Below are 18,875 nucleotides of genomic sequence, written 5' to 3' on the forward strand. Positions count from 1 at the left end.
CAGGTTCCAGAATGGTAGCCATCTTAAGTCTGCTGCCTCTCGGGGAATCTGCTGGCCCGCCTGGGGCGCTCCTTCTCCCGCGGCTGCCCTCCTTGTCCCGGTGCCCTGCTCAGCAGCAATGACCGCATCCGCATCTCACCGAGTCCACAGCCCGGGCCGAGACTGTAGTGCTTCTGGAAGGACTCAGCAAGGATGGAAGTCCGAACCCCCGCCATAAGCCCTCTGCGTTGCCACTGGTAGGGCGTCTGGCAAGCCCGGGGGCTTCTCCGGGGTGGTGGAGGCGGCGGCTTCTCACTGGGACTCATGGCAAGAGAAAGTCGAAGGAGGCAGACGGCGGGAGGGCGGTGACCAGCTGGTGGAGTGTTTGCCTTTGTTGTCTGTTGGAGGTTCCATTTAGATGGCAGAGGAAGGAGTCTCTGGAGAAATTCAAGAGTCGCTCTCTTCTTCCCCAGCTTGGCTCTGCAAAGGCCTGCAGAGTTGTTGTTTCCTGCGCTGTGGCTATTGGATGTTGTTTCCTAAATATCCTTTCCCCTTGATCTCTGCATTTCACTTTGCTTACCTCTTCTCACAGAAGAAAGACTTATTGAATTCATCAGATGTCATGGATAGGATGCATGCTTCTTGATTCAGATTTGTGGAATCTTCTATTGTCGGGGAACCCTTCAGAATTATGATGAACAGACCCCTGTCACAGCTTTGGTATGCAGCACACCATCCTAGGAGCTTTAGTTTATGGGTTCAAATGTTCCAACAGAGCAGGGTTCAAGGTGCACCATAGTCTCAACAAGCCAAGGTCAAGCACAGAAAATCAGTCTAGGTCCAAAATAAAATCCAGAAATAAGGGCAAGAACAGTCTAAGATTAATTCCACAGAGAGTTCAGCAAAGAAGGCCACCTAGCATCAGGAACCAAGAACCTAAAGACCTCTGTTGCTGGGCAGATGGAGAAAGTGAACGCAGCCCTAGAGCAGTACCTGCGTTGTTATGTGAACTTCCAGCAAGATAACTGGGTGTCTCTGTTGCCCTTAGCAGAATTTGCTTACAACAACTTGGTGCACGCATCCACTCAGCAGACTCCGTTCTTTGCCAACTTTGGTTACCGCTTGCATAACTTCGCCCTCCCCAGTTCTAACCCAGGCATTCCCGCGGTGGCGGAATTTGTGCAAGAGTTGCAGGCAATGCAGCAACTGTTACAAGAACAATTAGCCAGGGCCAAAGCTGACTACAAGAGTGTTGTAGCTCAGCACCATCAGACGGGTCTCGAGATACAAGTGGGCAACAAAGTGTGGCTATCCACTCATCTGCCGATGCGGGTTCCCTGTCACAAGTTAGAAGCACGTAGATTAGGAACCTTTGAGGTGGAGGCTCAAATCTACCCAGTCGCCTACAGCTTACAATTACCCATCTCCTTAAAGATCCACCCAGTATTTCACCAATCCCTGCTCACTGTGCAGAAGCCACCAGACCCCCACTGGGTGCCAGAGGCTCCCCCCCACCTGTGTTGGTTGATGGGCAAGAAGAGTATGAAATGGAGCAGGTCCTTGACTCTCACTGGCGGCGAGGATGCAATATCTGATCCACTGGAAGGGATTTGGTCCGAAGGAAAGATCCTGGGAGCTGATGATGGGCAGATTTGGTGAGAGAGTTCCATGAAGCTTATCCTGACAAACTCAAGCCCCCGGGGTGGAGGGGGAATTGGCATGAGGAGGGGGATGATGTCGTTACCCAGGCAGAAGGGAGGAGGCTTGTCAAAGGTGAGTCAGATGATGAGGACTTGGACTGGGAGCCTGGGGTGGGGGATGACAGCGGGGTGGACTCACAGGGTACCCCTACCCCTGTCTCTGATGGCTCAGCTTCCCCTTCTCGTGACTTCCCTGCAAAATCACCACCTAGCTCATTGGACCCTCTGCAACTAGACATGCCCCAGGTGCCTGCCTCTGAGAAAATGCTGGGCATGTCAGACATTTCCCAGCCTAGCGCTGCCCAGTTTCCCACACCCGAACTGACTGTTAGAAGCCCCCTTCCATCGGAGGGGGAGCTGGAGATCAATCCACCTTCACCCCATGCTCGGAGGTGGGAAGTTCAACAGTAGGAGCGGAGCCGGAGCCTTCGTGTGCATGTTCAATCCAAGTCTATTTAAGCTGACTCGGGGGGGGGAGCCAGTTGCTGAGTCAAAGTCTTAGTGCCGCGTTAGCATGCTTAATCCGTGTTAGCTTAAGGCCAAAGTTCCTAGCAGGTGTAGTTAGGTTAATGAGGCGCACTCCTTTTGATGTGTCTATAACTTTAATAAAAAGGAAAAAAACCACAGACACATCTGTGACTGAGTTCTTCAACGATGGGCAGGACATTTCCCAAATGTGGAAATTTCTCATCAACGGAGCTTTGTCTTGTCAGGATTCAGTATCAGGTTATTGGTCTTTATCCAGCCTATTATCACCTCCAGGCACTGATCCAGCACCTTCTCTGCCTCTCTTGATTCAGAAGTAATAGAGAGACAGAGCCCCCAAACCTTAGGAACCTCTCCGAGCAGTTTCATATAGAAATCAATGAGTGTGGGGGATACAATGGAACCCTGAGGTACCCCCTGCAGTATAATTGCAACAGGGCTGAACAGATGTTTCTCAGTGCTACTCTGTGGAAACGGTCCTGCAGGTAGGAATGGAGCCATCATGTCACCCTATTTCCAACTCTGACCTCACAGAGCTGACCCAGGAGGATACAGTGATCGATGGTATTGGAAGCTGTCAATAGACAGAGGAGAACCAACAGGATCACGCTCCACCTGTCTGTCTCCTGGCACAGGTCATCAACCAGGATGACCATGGTCTTTTCAGTTCCAGACCTGGACCCAGACTGAAATGGATCTAGATTAGGGATAGCCAATGTGGTGTCCTCCAGATGTTGTTGAGCTACAACTCTCATCAGCCTAAGTCAGCATGGTCAATGATTAGGGATGATAGGAGCTGGAGACAGCCACTGCCCTCTCTACCTACCACCTTATCCAAGAAGGGTATATTAGCTACTGGGTAGTAGTTGTTCAATGCCTCAGGGTCCAGGGAAGGGTTCTTGAGGAAGGTGTGCTCTGACGTTTCTTTCAAGGCCCTTGGTGCACCCCGCCCCCAAGGAAGCATTTACTATCCCCTGGCTCCACCTAGCCAATCCCTCCGGCTAGTTCTTATATGTCAAAATGTATGCCAATTTTATTGCATAGCATTTGGTTAAGAGTACAGGTGGCAAGATTAACTCTTTCAAATATCTTGTCTCATCGTCAGGCTGCAACAACAGAAAGTGATTCCATAAATTCAGACAAGATGGCACCCTGAACACCTCATCTGAATTCCAACTCCAGTGGTATCCAGTTGAGAGTGAATCTGAGTGACTTTCCTCTCAAAGTGCCCTGCAAATTTATCATAGCTGGCCTTACTGGCTGAAATGTAAACTGGAACCAACTAGCCCCTTCACAACCCTAAACAGCTCAATTGGATAGCTACTTAAGGATGCAGCAGTGGCAGAGAAGTAGGCTGTCTTCATTGCTGCCCCTCAGGAGGCCCAGTTATGTACTTGTACCTGTACTTAATCATATTCTCTACAAGATTTCTGCCATCTGTTCTCCAGGCATTGGCTGGCCTGCAGCAGCACCTGCAGCTCACAGGGAAATCAGCAAGTAGCTCACCTACTAGGGCAGAGCTGCAGTGCTAGCTTCTAGGCAGCAGCATAACTGCTATTACTGGGATGGAGAGGGAGACGGGGAAGTGCAAGAAAGCAGGGAGTTAGGGCTGTACAGATGTACTGGCAGAAATGCTGGATTGGCTCTGCTAGTGTGCCCACATAGCCCTGACGTTCCCATTGCCTTGCCCCTCCCAAAATGTGGCAGCAACTTCACTGCTGGGAAGATGGTTTTGCAACTCCATCCTACTGGGTAAGCCACTTCTGAAAACTGGCGAGCTCCCCTAGCTCCACACAGTGACAGAGAGGGCACTCTGGAGTGATTGTGTCAATGGTCCTATTCATTTTGCTCTCCCACAGTGAAGCTAGGGCCTCAATAATGAACGCTTGCAATGATACTTTATCATCAAAGTAAACATGAAAGTAACCACACTTACCTGGGAGTAAGCTCCACTGTATACTAGGGGATTTACTTCTGAATAAACATGAACAGGATTGTGTGGCAATAGCATCATCACATTAGTTTTTCGTGCACTATTATCTATGTCAGCCTTTCCCAACCAGTGTGCCTCCAGATGTTGTTGGACCACAACTCCCATCTTTCCTGACCATTGGCAATGCTGGCTGAGGCTGATGGGAGTCATGGTCCAACAACATCTGGAGGCACACTGGTTGAAAAAGGCTGATCTATGTGGTATTTTCTAAGAGGCTGCTTTTAGGGATGAGGTACACAGCTGCAACCAACACTTCAGGTTCACATTCTTTTGTGAACTTCATTTAAACCTTGCCCTAATTTTTTAAAGTTCTACACGTGCTGACAGTCCACTGCCATCTCCACTTCAGGGTAGCCAGCTGCAAAAGAAGACAGTGTTCTGGGAGTCTGCATCTTTAGTGATTTAAAGAAGACCTGGCTTTCACTTTTTCACACAACTATTAAAGGTGCAAGACACCTGTACTTTATATTTTATAATGCATTGCACTGCATCACATTGCATTGCATGTGGCCACCCAATCCCCATTAGTGGAACACTTATCTAACCATTTTATTTTATTTTATTTCATTTGAAAAAAGAGAAGCAAGCACACAATTTTGTTACTCTCCTGTTTCATTCCATTTTTAATTAAAACATTTGTTTTAATATTATGAGCTCTATGTCTCTAGTCAGAGGCAGCATGCTTCTGAAAACCAGTTGCCGGAAGCCTCAGGAGGGGAGAGTGTTCTTGCACTGGGGTCCTGCTTGCGGGCTTCCCCCAGGCACCTGGTTGGCCACTGTGAGAACAGGATGTTGGACTAGATGGGCCACTGGCCTGATCCAGCAGGCTCTTCTTATGTTCTTATGATGGTTCAAATATTCAGACATGTTTTTAAAAAGGTTTTTTGGGGGAGGTTCAGGGGATTGGGACAGAGCTGAAGCATAGGTATTCCTGCAGGAATGCCATCAAGCCTCATACATCAGGATACCATGCTGTTGTTGCTAAAAAGAGGCTTGTAGGCAGAATTGCAGTTGGAGAACACGTTGGTTATGCAAAAAAGCTTCTAGAAAAAAGAAAATCTTTGCACAATTAACAAGACAAAATTACCTAAAATATGATGTTGCGTGTGTGTGAATTGATGAAGGAACCATGTTTCATTAAGGTATTATCATAAGTTGACATTTACACAGCCATGGTCTGTGCCTTTAATTTCTGCCCTAGGCTATTCCTTGCAAATTTGCTGAACTCTCAAAGTAAAACACAAGTGCCTGATCTCTTGAACTTTAATTAAGATTGGCCTTTGAATTTAACAGTGTTTAGAGATAATTGTAGATGATGGCATGGCCAAAACATTTTGAGGTCTTTGCTTTATGCCAGTGATCCCAATCTAGTAAAAAACAAACACAACCCAGGTCTTACTGTTGGCTACAGAAGGCAAGGATCTGTGAACACAAGCCAACAATAAGAAAACATCAGTTGCTGAATAAATTAGTCAATGCTTTAACAATGGCAGTCTGGGGAGCTGGAATGAGATCAACATCATAAGCCAAAATGAAGTAATTCAACACCACCACTATGAGTTCTGTATGAATGCAGCAGCAAACCACACAGTTACTCTGCTACAAACAAAACAGCCATTCAAAATATAATTTTCCTCATTAGTTTCTATTTCTTTAATTTCCAGACAGATCCTAAGCATGTTTTCTTGAAAGGCCAATTGATTTAAATAGGTAGAGAGTAGATGTACTGCCCTCAAGTCAATTCCGACTTACGGCGACCCTGTGAATAGGGTTTTCATGAGGCTGAGAGGCAGTGACTGGCCCAAGGTCACCCAGTGAGCTTCATGGCTATGTGGGGATTTGAACCCTGGTCTCCCAGGTTATAGTCCAACACCTTAACCACTACACCACACTGGCTCTCAATTTAAATAGCCCAATTTTAGGATTCAAACCTAATTGCAATAATGTTTTGTCAAATTAATTTTGATAAATTATTTTAAGTGCATGTTGTTATTCTTTACTGGAGATGTGTCTCTTAAATTATTAGTATAATTCATATCAGGCTCAAATGCCATGCAAAATAAGAACAAATTCACATAAAATGAAATAAGATTAGATGGACTTGTTTTTCTACATAAAAACTATTCACATCCTCTACAAAAATCAATTTCCTGTGGTCTGATTAGATGGAATAATATCCATTAGTAGATCCTCAGTCTATTATTTGCTCACATCTCTTCAATTAAGCAGATTGAAACTGGGCCAGTTATTGAAGGGATGGGAGTGTAAAGCAAAACTAAGGATGAAGACTTCTCCAGCAGTGTAGGAAATCCTGAAACATAGGTGTGGCATTATCACATCCTAGCTAAATTCCAACATTGGTATTTACATTCTGACCACTTACTTACTTACTTATTTACTTCTTTTACATTAATTCTCTCTTTGCTTTGATATCTTTTGACATTTTGCTTACATAGCTCTTCCTATGACATTTAATAATACCTGTCTTGTTTTAAAAAAATATTTAGTCATTTTAAAATGACATATGCAATTGAACACTATAGGTTGAATTCAGCTGAGTCCTGCTCAGAGTAGACTCATTGAAATTAATGAACCTAACTTAGTCAGGACTAGTAACTTCAGTGGTCTACTCTGAGCAGGACTAGTATTGAATACCACCCCAAATTGTCCCATGTAACTTTACTAATCTGGCCTCTACATTTTCCCTTTTTTAGTTCCAGATGTTAGTCCCTTCACTGTAAACACCAACCTCTAAACCACAAAAGGAGAATACTATCTTGAATTGTTCTGTATGAATTATCCTAAATTCACTAACAGGCAAAAAACCTTGCGGTTTAAGAACGTACCTATAGTCAACAGAATTCTATCAAACTTTAAAAAGCAGGGAAATTGGGTAGCTATAGTGAATGCACAGGGGAGCAGGAGACCTGACCTCTCTGAGATATTGTACTGCCCTACAAATTTGTCAAAATGCAAACACAATTTGGGTTGGTCTTTCACAGTCCAATCCACTTCCTGTGTAGTTTGGAAGAATTTGGTAACGTGCCCCTCAACATATGGTGAGTGGTTGCAACACCTGCCATCTCCAAAGATGGAGAATTATATTGTTGTGAGTTTGCGGTTGGAATGGATGGTCCCTGTGAGTTGCCTTCCAGCCTCTGATTTGGAATCCTATGCCTTGAGGCTGGCTCTGCTGGCCAGATGAATTTCTTTTGTTAAGCTAATAGTGTGGCCAGGTTCCTAATGGGCCTTTCAGGTGCCCAGCAACTGGTGAATGAGCCAGGAAGATCCTTTTGTCATTTAAACTCTGCAGGAGGGCCTTCCCCCTCCCTCCTGGCAGCTAGCAGATGTTTCATGCTTGGAGCGTGGGTAGAGAATTGTTTGGAGAATTGCTGGGAACTAGAGGCAGGCAGAGAGGCTGGCTCTCTGCATCATGGCATTTGGGGTGCCTCCTGTGACATTGATGGAAAAGGTGAATATTGGACTGCTGATGCCTTGAACCCCTCCATCCTAAGCTCAGGTTGGAATGTGTGTAAATAAACAAACCATATTTCATAAAGACACCGCAGTCTCTGCTGACCTTCTTCCCAAAGGAAACCAAACCGTGGATGAGCACAGGAACCCTGGAAATCTCACCGCTTGGAGATTGGGGAGGCGCGCAATAATATTTTTGGATGTGTGTTGGTGTTCTTCTTACTTTGCTTCTTTCCTGTGTTACTAAAGGTTCTACAGAAAAACTAATCTAGAAAATTTTATTTCCCTCATTATTCGTCCTAGAAATCTGTGTCAAATTTATTTTTATTAATTTCAAAGCCTTTTTATTGGTCAATGTCATATGATGGCGAAGACAGCCTTTTGTGTTTGAAACTGGAGGTTATGTTCTATTTCTATTTTGAATCTGAACAGTTGAATCTGAAACTGCAGTTTGATGTAAAATCAGAATGATTACAGTATGTTGCTACTTCAGCAATGACTCTAGCTGTTCAAAAAAAGAGGATGCATGTTTTCAGCCTGCAATGTTTAAACCACTTTATTTAAGGCAAGGTGGGCATGGTCAATTAAAAACATCGAGCACACCTAGAATTTTGCTAGAATATATTTCACGTCCCACTCTTTTATCTTGTGCAAATTGAGACACTCCTGATGTCCACCGGAGACTACTCTGCAGAATAGTCAGTGCCATTATTCCACAATTATTTTTGGAGTTTTTTTAGTGTAAATTTTGCAAAGTGTTGCTGTGCTTCACATATTCACAGAAACAGAAACAAAAGAAAATGATTTCCTATAGGAAACTTCACTGAAATTGCAAAGGAAATCAGACATATTTCAAGTGACCATCTGAACTTTATCAACTGTCGTAATAATGTTGCTTCCTCCCTGCTAAAACAAGAGCAACACAGCACATGTCTTCTTTCTATTATTTGGGCTGATTGCAGGTGTTGCCACCACTCACCATATGCTCAGAGGCACGTTACCAAATTCTTCCAAGCTAGACAAGAAGTGGATAGGACTGTGAAAGGTCTTCAATGCAATTGTGTTTGCATTTTGACAAATTTGTAAGGCAGTCCAATATCTCAGAGAGGAGTTCAGGTCTCCTGCTCCCCTGGTGCATTCACTATAGCTGTCCAATTTCCCTGCTTTTTAAAGTTGGATAGAAATATCTGTGGGCTATAGGTACGTTGTTTAACTGCAAGGTTTTTTTTCCTATTAGTGAATTTCTCTGCTTTTTAATCTGGGAGGTAAGAAATGGGATCCTGTGCAAGTTTGCTGAGAATGGATTGATCATTTGCATGCTTATTGAGTTCAGTGGGATTTACTCCTCTGCAATCATGATTAGGATAGGTGAAACTGACCACAGGGGATGGGGAGGAGGGGGGGATAGGAGCAGGCAGGAGGGGGAGGGGAGGATAAGGACAGGTTTGACCATTAGCATGTTTATTGAGTTCAGTGGGATTTACTACCCTGCAATCAAGCTTAGGATAGGTAAAACTGACTGAGGGGAGGGAGGGAGGGCTGGAGTGGGCAGGAGAGGAGGAAGGAAGAGGAGAGGGGAAGAGGGAGAGGAGGGGGAAAGGCAGATCTGATCATTTGCATGCTTATTGAGTTCAATGGGATTTACTCCTATGCAATCATGGTTAGGATAGGTAAAACTGACCATGAGGAAGGAGGAGGAGGAAGGGGAGGAGGAGGAAGGGGAAGGAGGGGATTGGAAGAGGATGGACATGGGGAAGGAGGGGCAAGAGAGAGGGGATAGGAGGGAGGAGAAGGGAGGGTAGGTTTGATCATTTGCATACTTTTTGAGTTCAATGGGATTTATTTCTGTGCAATCATGTTTGAAAATGGAAATGGACTGCTTTCAAGTTGATCCCGACTTATAGCAAGCCTATGAATAGGGTTTTCATGGTAAACGGTATTCAGAGGTGGTTTTACCATTGCCTTCTTCTGAGGCTGAGAGGCAGTGACTGCCCAAGGTCACCCAGTGAGCTTCATGGCTGTGTGGGGATTCAAAGCCTGGTCTCCCAGGTCGTAGTCCAACACTGACCTGGGGGATGGGCAGAGAGGGGAGGATGGGAGGGGCGGAGATTGGGTGGATGGGCACTGGGCAGAGGGGAGACCCCTTTCCTTTCCAAAAGGAAAACATTGTGAACAGTATCATTGCTTGTCAGGGTTTCCCCCACCTTTTTATTCTACAGCACGCACATGTAGCCTCCCACCCAAATTTAAACCAAAGCTGTCCCTGGCCACATCCACACCAGACCTTTATATTACTTTGGACAGTCATGGCTTCTCTCAAAGAATCTTAGGAAGTGTAGTTAGTGAAGGGTGCTGAGAGTTGCTAGGAGATGCCCTGTTCCCCTCACAGAGCTTCAATCAGAGTGGCTGACTGTTAAACCACTCTGGCCACTGGAGCTCTATCAGTGGAATAGGAGTCTCCTCAGCACCCTTCACAAACTACACTTCCCAGGATTCTCTGGGGAAAGCCATGACTGTCTCACGTGAAATCAAAGTATGGTGTGGGTGTGGCCCCCTGATTAGCCAAGCCAAGCAGCTGTGAGTCTGGCTTTTAGAACACTGATGGTTGGTTCTTACTGAGCATGCCCAACACTGTCATTCAGTTCAATGCAAACTTTCTTAAATTAATTAAAAATCAGCCAGGCATATTTTTTACTTTTAAACTGCAGAAGATGGCTAGAGTATGGGGCAAGGTCAGTAATAGGATTACAGGTACTCTGTGAACATGGCTGATTTTTAATGACTTTCAACAGATTATGAGAACTCTGAGAGAAAAAAGTCCAAAAGGGCTCTGGGGGTTTTCTCTCTCTCTTTTTAGACTTTGAACTCTCAATTCTCTCTGACTGTTTTGTGTATCACCATGAAAATTTAAAGGATTGTGAAGCAAGCATTTCTGAGATCAGGGCTATAAGTTTTGTAAGGTTTTGTTTTGAAATGAGCTTATGGGAAGCATCAGAATGGCATGGCGGTATTTTCAATTTAACATTGCGGAATGCGAAAAATCCACCCTGGCTATAGTATACAGTACAGCCATTCTCATGGCCGTATAATAACCTCAATGTGTTAGCACTGACTGATACTGCTCACTCCTTTCCTCCAGGGGGAGTAGTTTATCATTTTACCTCAGTGCTGAGTGTTTTACTAACAACAATGACAGAAACTGACACCACAACAGTTTTGCACATTACCACAGGCCAAAGGGCTGCTTGATAACTATCTCCTGTGAAAGAATGATGAACTAGTGTAGTTACGGTTCCTAGTGGCATTTGTCATTGCTTTTCCTTTTCAAAGAAATGATATTCCTAGGAACCGAATAGTGTGGCTCTGGTGATGTCCATGCTTGTATTGCTCCTGCAATGGTGTGGAAATTGAATCTGTTGTATTGGCCTCACCACTATTGGTTCTCTGGGGAGAAGACAACAGCATTGAGTTGATTGTGAAGGCCAGGTGTGCAGCAGGTGGATTTAATTCCTGGAAAATATCCAGTACACATCTTTAGGGTTTTTTATACCAAATCTGAAACACATTTACTGAGATGTTCATCCACGGTGTTCAATGGGGCTTACTTCCTGGTTAGAACACTTAAAATTGCATCCTTAATAGACAGGGGGTTCAGATGACCACCCTGCATTCTTAAGGAACATGTGTTGAGGGTCACATAGGGCAATGTGGCTAGCCCTCTCAATGCACTTAGCAGCTACTTCCCTGTCATCTGCACATGTCGTATGCATGAGAAGCAGCTCTAAGTACTCACTGACATATGTGCATAGAGATCCTCCACTCAAAAGGGGATCTGAGCCTAGTCAGGATCCCCGGATACACTGAAGATCACTAAACCCATTTATCAGTACATGCACAGAATCCCTTCTCATGCACACTGAAAATACAAAGGGTGGGAGAGATGGGCAACAGATGTGGTGGGTGTGGGTGATAGGGCTACTTCACATGACCCTGTGACCCTATCACTTGGTCCTTGAACATATGAGGGGGTCATCTGAACCTGCCTTATATCAATGTTGCTGGTTTTTTCATTTCCAGTAAGTAGTATGGGGCATTTCAGACTACAGCATTGCTGAAGCTTAACAAGTATGCACCTTTTCCATTCATTGGATGGTAGATCACTGTGAGCCCATGTCAGACCCAGATATAAATATAGTAAATATCCCCCCCAATACCACATCATCAGACTCAACAGATATCATCTCTTGTCAGCAGTAAACTCTTGCCCATTTTTGTAAAAAATTTCTTCCAGTAGGGGAAAAGAACAGCATGCACTTTCCTGTTCACCAGATACTGTTCAGTAATTATGGCTGGTAGCAGAGGAACTATCCATCAGCAATGAACACTTGGAAATAAGGTGAACCAACATCTCTGGTCTGAAGGCACATGAGGCCAGCACCCTGCTGAAGCTAAGCAGGGTCAGGTCTGGTCAGTGCCTGAATGGGAGACCGCCTGGGAACCATGTGTAAGCTGCTTTGGGTTTCTATCATGAAAAGAAAGGCGGGAATAATGGTAATAAATAAATAAATTTAGTCATTCAGCATTTATGCCCTTTATTTGATCCATCTGCACAAGGATAATGCAAAGATAGGCTACAGCAGAGCTTGGAAAAGTTACTTTTTTGAACCACAACTCCCATCAGCCTCAGCCAGCATGGCCACTGGATTGGGATGATGGGAGTTGTAGTTCAAAAAAGTAACTTTTCCAAGCTCTGGACAGATTATGATGTGTAAACTGGCATCCTGGCTATTATATGTCCAACTAATGCAAAAGGAACAGAAATCACTGGATGAGAACAAAGTAGCTGAATTATAACTGAGTATGGACCCATCTAATCCATCTCCACATACAATTAATCATGGGTGTAATTTGTGACTTTGTGTCATTAAGAGAATACAATTTGCTTAGTCATCTGTGACATAGTAACAGTTTTTCTACCAGGACTCTTCCAGACATCAGGTGGTGTTAGTGAACATATGGTATATACTTTGTCAAAATGTGTTTGGCTTACCTCAGCATATTAAGAGAACAATGATATACAGAAATGACCACTTTAAACTAAGTGGTTTTGCTCAGATAGTTCATATGTGCTGTATTGCTTGTACAGATTGTACAAATATTTAGGATGTGCCAATTTAAAACATCATGTATAGATTCACTAATAGGCAAAAAATCTTGTGGTTTAAAAATGTACCTATAGCCCACAGATATTTCTATCCAACTTTTAAAAGCAGGGAAATTGGGCAGCTATAGTGAATGTACCAGGGGAGCAGGAGACCTGATCTCCCCTCTGAGATATTATACTGCTCTACAAATTTGTCAAAATGCAAACACAATTTGGGTTGGTCTTTCACACTCCAATCCACTTCCTAGATAGCTTGGAAGAATTTGGTAACATGTGCATCTGAGCACATGGTGAGTGGTGGCAACACCTGTGATCAGCCTGAATACCACAAACAAGACGTTCTGTGCTGGGGAAGGAGGAGGAGGGGATTGGAGGAGGATTGGGGAGGGGAAGGGAGGGGTGAAGGGAGGGGGAGGGAAGGGGCAAGAGAAGGGATAGGAAGGCAGGTTTGATCATTTGCATGCTTTTTAAGTTCAGTGGGATTTACTCCTGTGCAAACATGCTTAGGATAGGTGAAACTGACCTGGGGGTGGAGCAGGAAGGGGAGGAGGAAAGCAGGAAGGGGATGGTGGAGGGAGGAAGGGGGAGAGGAGGGGAGGAGATTGGATGGATTGGCAATGGGCAGAGGCAATGGTAAAACCCCCTCTGAATACCGTTTACCATGAAAACTCTATTTGTAGGGTCGCCATAAGTAGGGATCGACTTGAGGGCAGTCCATTTCCATTTCATCCCTGTAGGTCACAGCATGTAGAAAGAACGGTATTCAGAGGTGGTTTTACCATTGCCTTCCTCTGAGGCTGAGAGGCAGTGACTAGCCCAAGGTCACCCAGTGAGCTTCGTGGCTGTGTGGGGATTTGAACCCTGGTCTCCGAGGTCATAGTCCAGCACCTTTATACCACACTGGCTCTTGACCTACAGGGATACCCATCAACAAATAGGGGTGATGGCCCAACCAACTAGATCAAGATCATCAACAGGTGATTAAGAGAAGCAAAACACTATCATGTATGTATGTATGTATATAAGAATCACACCATATAATACTTGAACAGATAAAGCCTTTGATAAAACAGTCTTTTAAAACTGGCATGCGAAGAGAGAGACAGCAAAAAATAAAATGAATAAGCTGGACAGGCTGAAAACCTGTCTGAATAAATAGTTTTCACCCGTCAACAGAAAGTGATCAGAGAGGAGACTAAATGGGCCTCTTTTGAGGGACAGCACTGAGAAGGATACACATATTATTTGAATGTTCTTTGGAGCCCCTGGTCTGCCTAATGTGTTCTGAGGAAATAATGGATGTTCTCCATAGGAAAGAGCACATTTTATATTCTTATCCTCATCTGATGCCCCCTCCCCAAGGTGCTTCTTACCTGACTTAAACATACGTAATAAAAATGACACTTGATTTTTTAAAACAGAGAATAAAATAAGCATACCTATAAATATTTAACATTGCACATGTTATTGCTAATTTTATGCCAAACATAGAAAAGAGGCAGAATGTGTTATGTTGGAAAGTGAAATTATGTGTAGCCACAGAGAAGCCAGAACATCCTCAGGATGGGGTAGGGAGAGGAGAAGGGAAGTTTAACTGTTTCTCTCCCTGCCACTGTCCCCCCCCCCCGAATCACCCTTCTGAAGCTGCTATTTACATTTCAAGGGAAGCCTCCACTGGCTCCAATGGGAGCTTCCCTTGAAATGCAAATAGCAGCTTCAGAGAGGTAATTTTTGACAAAACCAGTGACAGGGAGAGAAAAGCTTTTCTCTGCCACCCCTCCCATGCTTCCTAGGCGGCTCATACTTCTCCATGAATACTATTTACATAACAAACAATGAGGACAGCCCAGTTTTCTAGGCCTGCACAGTTCAGTGAATGAGTAAATAGTACACAATAAACTAAACAGAGCCACATGAGAGTTCTATTTTTTATGTAAGTTGTACTGAGGTGGGGGATATATTAATGGGATTTTTTTTTTAAAAAAGTGCTCTGTCCAATGTTTCTGTTAATAGCAAAGCTGCAATCAACTCATAAGGCCAGTACAAGACAGTGTAAAGGGTTCCCAAACATTGACAAAAATTTCTGGGGTCAGTCCTTCTCACATGTTTATGTCAGAAAGTCTGTTGATTCCTCCCAGTTGCCATGTTTGGAACTAGCTATTTTTCTACTGAAGGTGGTATTGTATTCAGACTTAATTCTGCCACTGATTAATACATTTTCCAGGACAGCATGAACAGTTCTTGGAAATACAGCTTTTACAGTGCAATAGTACTCAGAAATAAATACTAATGATTTCAATGGCATTTTCTCTTACATAAGTGTGCATAGGACTGCAGACTTGTATATCCAAGCAAGGAACAGCAGAAGCAGGTATATTTCAAAGGGCAGGCAGTGACTGAACTTTTAATTAACAGTTAAATATATGCAAGTTGAACTATGAGAAAAAAATTCATGGCAAAGATGGCAAGAATTCTGTGGCATTTTGATTTTACTCATCTGACTTCTAATAAGACCACTTACAATTTAGTGTATTCTTCATGATATAATTGGGAACTTGAACATTCATAAATAACTGGCGTTAAAATCAACTATCCTGTCCAAAGTATCTTATGGAGAATGAAATATCTAGTGAGTTGTGTCTGAAATCAGTGACATATTTTTGTACTTTCATTACCTCATGAGAAACACAAATGAAATATTCACCCAATTAAAGGAAATTCAAGTGCCATCACTTATGGAAAGGGATAAAAAATAAAAAAAAACTGTAACTTTTTAAAGAAGCATAAGCAACAGCTGTTCCTCAGTTTGACCTCAAGAGCTTGGATCTTTTAGAATATTTCCGCAATATGGTTATAAAAATGTGTCCCACAAGTCTTATTTGCTTTCTTAATGGATACTGTTTCTGGCTTGGATCCTTCTGTGGAAAAAAAGGAACCTTGACTCATAAAAAGCTAAAATGTTACAGACTCTGCTGTGCTGAAATATTCATTTTATGCCTATCTCATACAAATTTGAAAAAAATCAAATTTAGTCTAATGTTTAGCATCTGTTAGTCTGCCTATGAACATACTACCCTGAACATGCCCAATCTTGTCTGACCTCAGAAGCTAAGCAGGGTCAGGCCTGGTTAGTACTTGGATGGGAGACCGCCTGGGAATACTGGATGCCATAGGCTTAGAGGAAGGCAATAGTAAACCACCTCCAAATACCTCTTACCATGAAAACCCTATGAATATATCCAAAAAAGATTCATAGGGTTGCCATAAGTCGTAATTGACTTGAAGGCATATAACAACAACAAAATCTCAGTCTAGAAGCATTCTACTTTCTAAACTTTAAACTGCCTTCCTCCCCTGCATACTGCAACTATTTGACACTTGCCAAATTTAGACAAATCTGAATAAATTACAATAGATTTTAACAATCTCTCTGGAAAACTTGTATGTTTTAATATGCTAGTTGACCTTGCTACCAATATGCATGTGCATACATGTATTTAAAGTTCTTTCCTACCTTAACTGAAGGGCTCAGAGGTTATCAAATGTCCTAATATCATGATCTCTTAATAATCTTTTAAAATAATTACGCAGAGATGCAAGTAGGCTTCTTAGCTGAGCAGTTCAGCCATTTACAGCACAATCATATGCATGTTTACACAGAAGCAAGTCCCACTGAGTTCAATGGAACTTACTCCATCACAATTAAGTGAGTTTAGGATAGATCGTAAATGCAATGGAGTCATTTCTCACACTCACCTGTGGATAATCAAATGCCATACATGACAGGGAGCTGCAGCAATGTTAGAGTAGTCTGGCAGCCAAGCCTTTGCTCTAGCATCCAAAATAAATGTGTCTTCACCCCACTATGTTATCACTACATAACAGTTCTGGCAGAGATGCTACAAGACCATCAGTGGAAAGTGAAAGCAAGTGCTTCAGTGTTACATACATTTCATAGATGCCATAATAACATTTCAAGTGATATTAACAAATCAGGTGACTTAAAAATGGTTTTCCTGGGAAGAAAGGCTCATTAGTCCTATTTGGGGTAGCATCACCATCTCCTTTGCATCCCTGTGCCCAGCCCTAAAAAACTCAATAGTCGTATTCGGGGATTCAAGACTTGACTCAATAGTTCTATGCAGGCATTGCATCCTCTCATACAAATGGAATTATGTAACTGGCTAGATTTGTCCCCTCCACTACACCCTGTGCCTGGGCCCACTGCCTTCCATGAGCAAATGTTTGCAGGGGGCAGCATTCAAGTTCCTTGCTGATTTAGAAATCTGATTGTGCAAGGTGTGGAGTGGAGGGGCTGGTGGTAAGGATGTGAGAGAGGGCATAGAGATAGGGCTGTCCCTGCCATTAGAAAGAAGGAGGTAGCTACCTCAGGAAGCAGCTGCTGGGGGTCTGCCACATGGCCTGCCCAACATTTATTTATTTATTTCATTTATACCCCACCTTTCTTTTCATGATAGAAACACAAGGCGGTATACATATGGTTCCCAGGCAGTCTCCCATCCAGGCACTAACCAGACCTGACCCTGCTTAGCTTCAGCAGGGAGCTGGCCTTATGTGCCTTCAGACCATAGCATTGTCTAAGTCTTCTGCCTTCAGGTGCAGTAGAAGACATTTCACCATCACCAACACTGAAGTAAAATTCAATTGCCAGTCTGGTTAACTTTTGGACTGGGAGAGGGTGCCATCCTGACCTTTGCCTCAGGCAACAAAATGTCGTTGGCTGGTCCTGGCAGAGTTAGCCTCTTCAGAGAAAGAAATGTGTGGGGAGAAGAACACTTGAATAGGACTAATCCAAATTATTCATGAATAAAAGTATTTTTTCCTTCCCACTGGAAGAGTTTATCTGGAGAAAAATAAGTTAGAGCAGCCCTCCAATGAGCCTGTTGTAGTGGTACTGGTAAATTATCCCCAAAAATGGTGTTGAATAGTCTGTACAGGGCATGACACTTAATGTGAGAGAGGAGAAAATTAATCAGAAGGCTTGACAAATTACGAAACAACTTATTACACAAAGGAGATAGGCTGACCCAAACGTAACCAGTTAACAGCTTGAGCTAGAGTGGACATGGGTAACAGAGATAGAGGAAATCAGACAGTAATATATATCACATGTAAGCAATAGTGAGAATTGAAAATTACTGTCCAGTGCCCATACTGTGGCTATGGGAAAGTGTGCTGAATTAATCTCCATTTGCTCTTTTACAAACAAGAGTCAGTGCCATTACAGCTTGCAAGGCAAAGGAAAGGTGTTAGTATCTGGCAACCTTTTTTAAAAAAATGAATGGATGTAAAAAAAAAATTACAGATGGTCACCTATAACAGTTATATCAATAGAAACAAAGGTTAAGTAATGAACCCTTTGATGTCATAAAACTGAACATTTCGCTACCTGGAAAGAAATCAGAAAATACACATTGTGTGTATTTCCTTTAACACAAATTGTAAAGAGCATTCTTATAAAATTACTCATGACATTTTAATCCTATTCTTTTCTCAAAGCTCTGGTTGATGAATTTGGTTTCCACCCATTTTATCATCACAACAATCCTGTGAGGTGGACAGGCCTTCAAGACGATGAATGGACACTAAGGGAGTTTCACAGCTGAGGTGGGATTTAAACTCAGGTCTCCTCAATCGAAGGGTCACACTAGATGTGACATTAATCACATCTTTAAATCTCCTTTTCAAAGCTCATACCAACCATGGTGGGGATGGCAATCCAGACTGGAACTACAGAGCATGGGAGGGCTTTTAAAACGTTTTCCCATGCACCATTTCCCCACTTAAATCCACCCCCCGAATCTGCTATTTCTCTCTGCAGCTGCTATATGCATGCTTGAATCTACCATTCACAACATCACATGGCAGCTATTAGGTCAAGACATGTCACCAAACATCACAGCTATAAATGTATTGATTACCTTTAGGCCACTTTTTGATAAACATCCCATAGATGTCTGCAAATTGCAAAAAGTAATTAGAACTGTATCACTCGGTTCCTATCTAAATTCTTCATGCATTCTGTTCTTTGTAATATTTTCCTTCCATAAAAGCTCCA

At 43.2% G+C, this 18,875-nt stretch overlaps 1 protein-coding gene and 1 pseudogene across 4 annotated transcripts in view; one reads left to right on the forward strand and one right to left on the reverse strand.

Moving 5' to 3' along the window:
• The window catches only part of PALLD (palladin, cytoskeletal associated protein), a 331,056-nt gene that overhangs the window by 267,738 nt on the left and 44,443 nt on the right, over positions 1 to 18,875 (reverse strand). The window lies entirely within an intron of this gene.
• LOC133364654 (5S ribosomal RNA) lies at positions 15,854 to 15,972 on the forward strand (annotated as a pseudogene).

This window comes from Rhineura floridana, chromosome 9 (genome assembly GCF_030035675.1).
Source record: "Rhineura floridana isolate rRhiFlo1 chromosome 9, rRhiFlo1.hap2, whole genome shotgun sequence".
Classification (NCBI taxonomy): domain Eukaryota; kingdom Metazoa; phylum Chordata; class Lepidosauria; order Squamata; family Rhineuridae; genus Rhineura; species Rhineura floridana.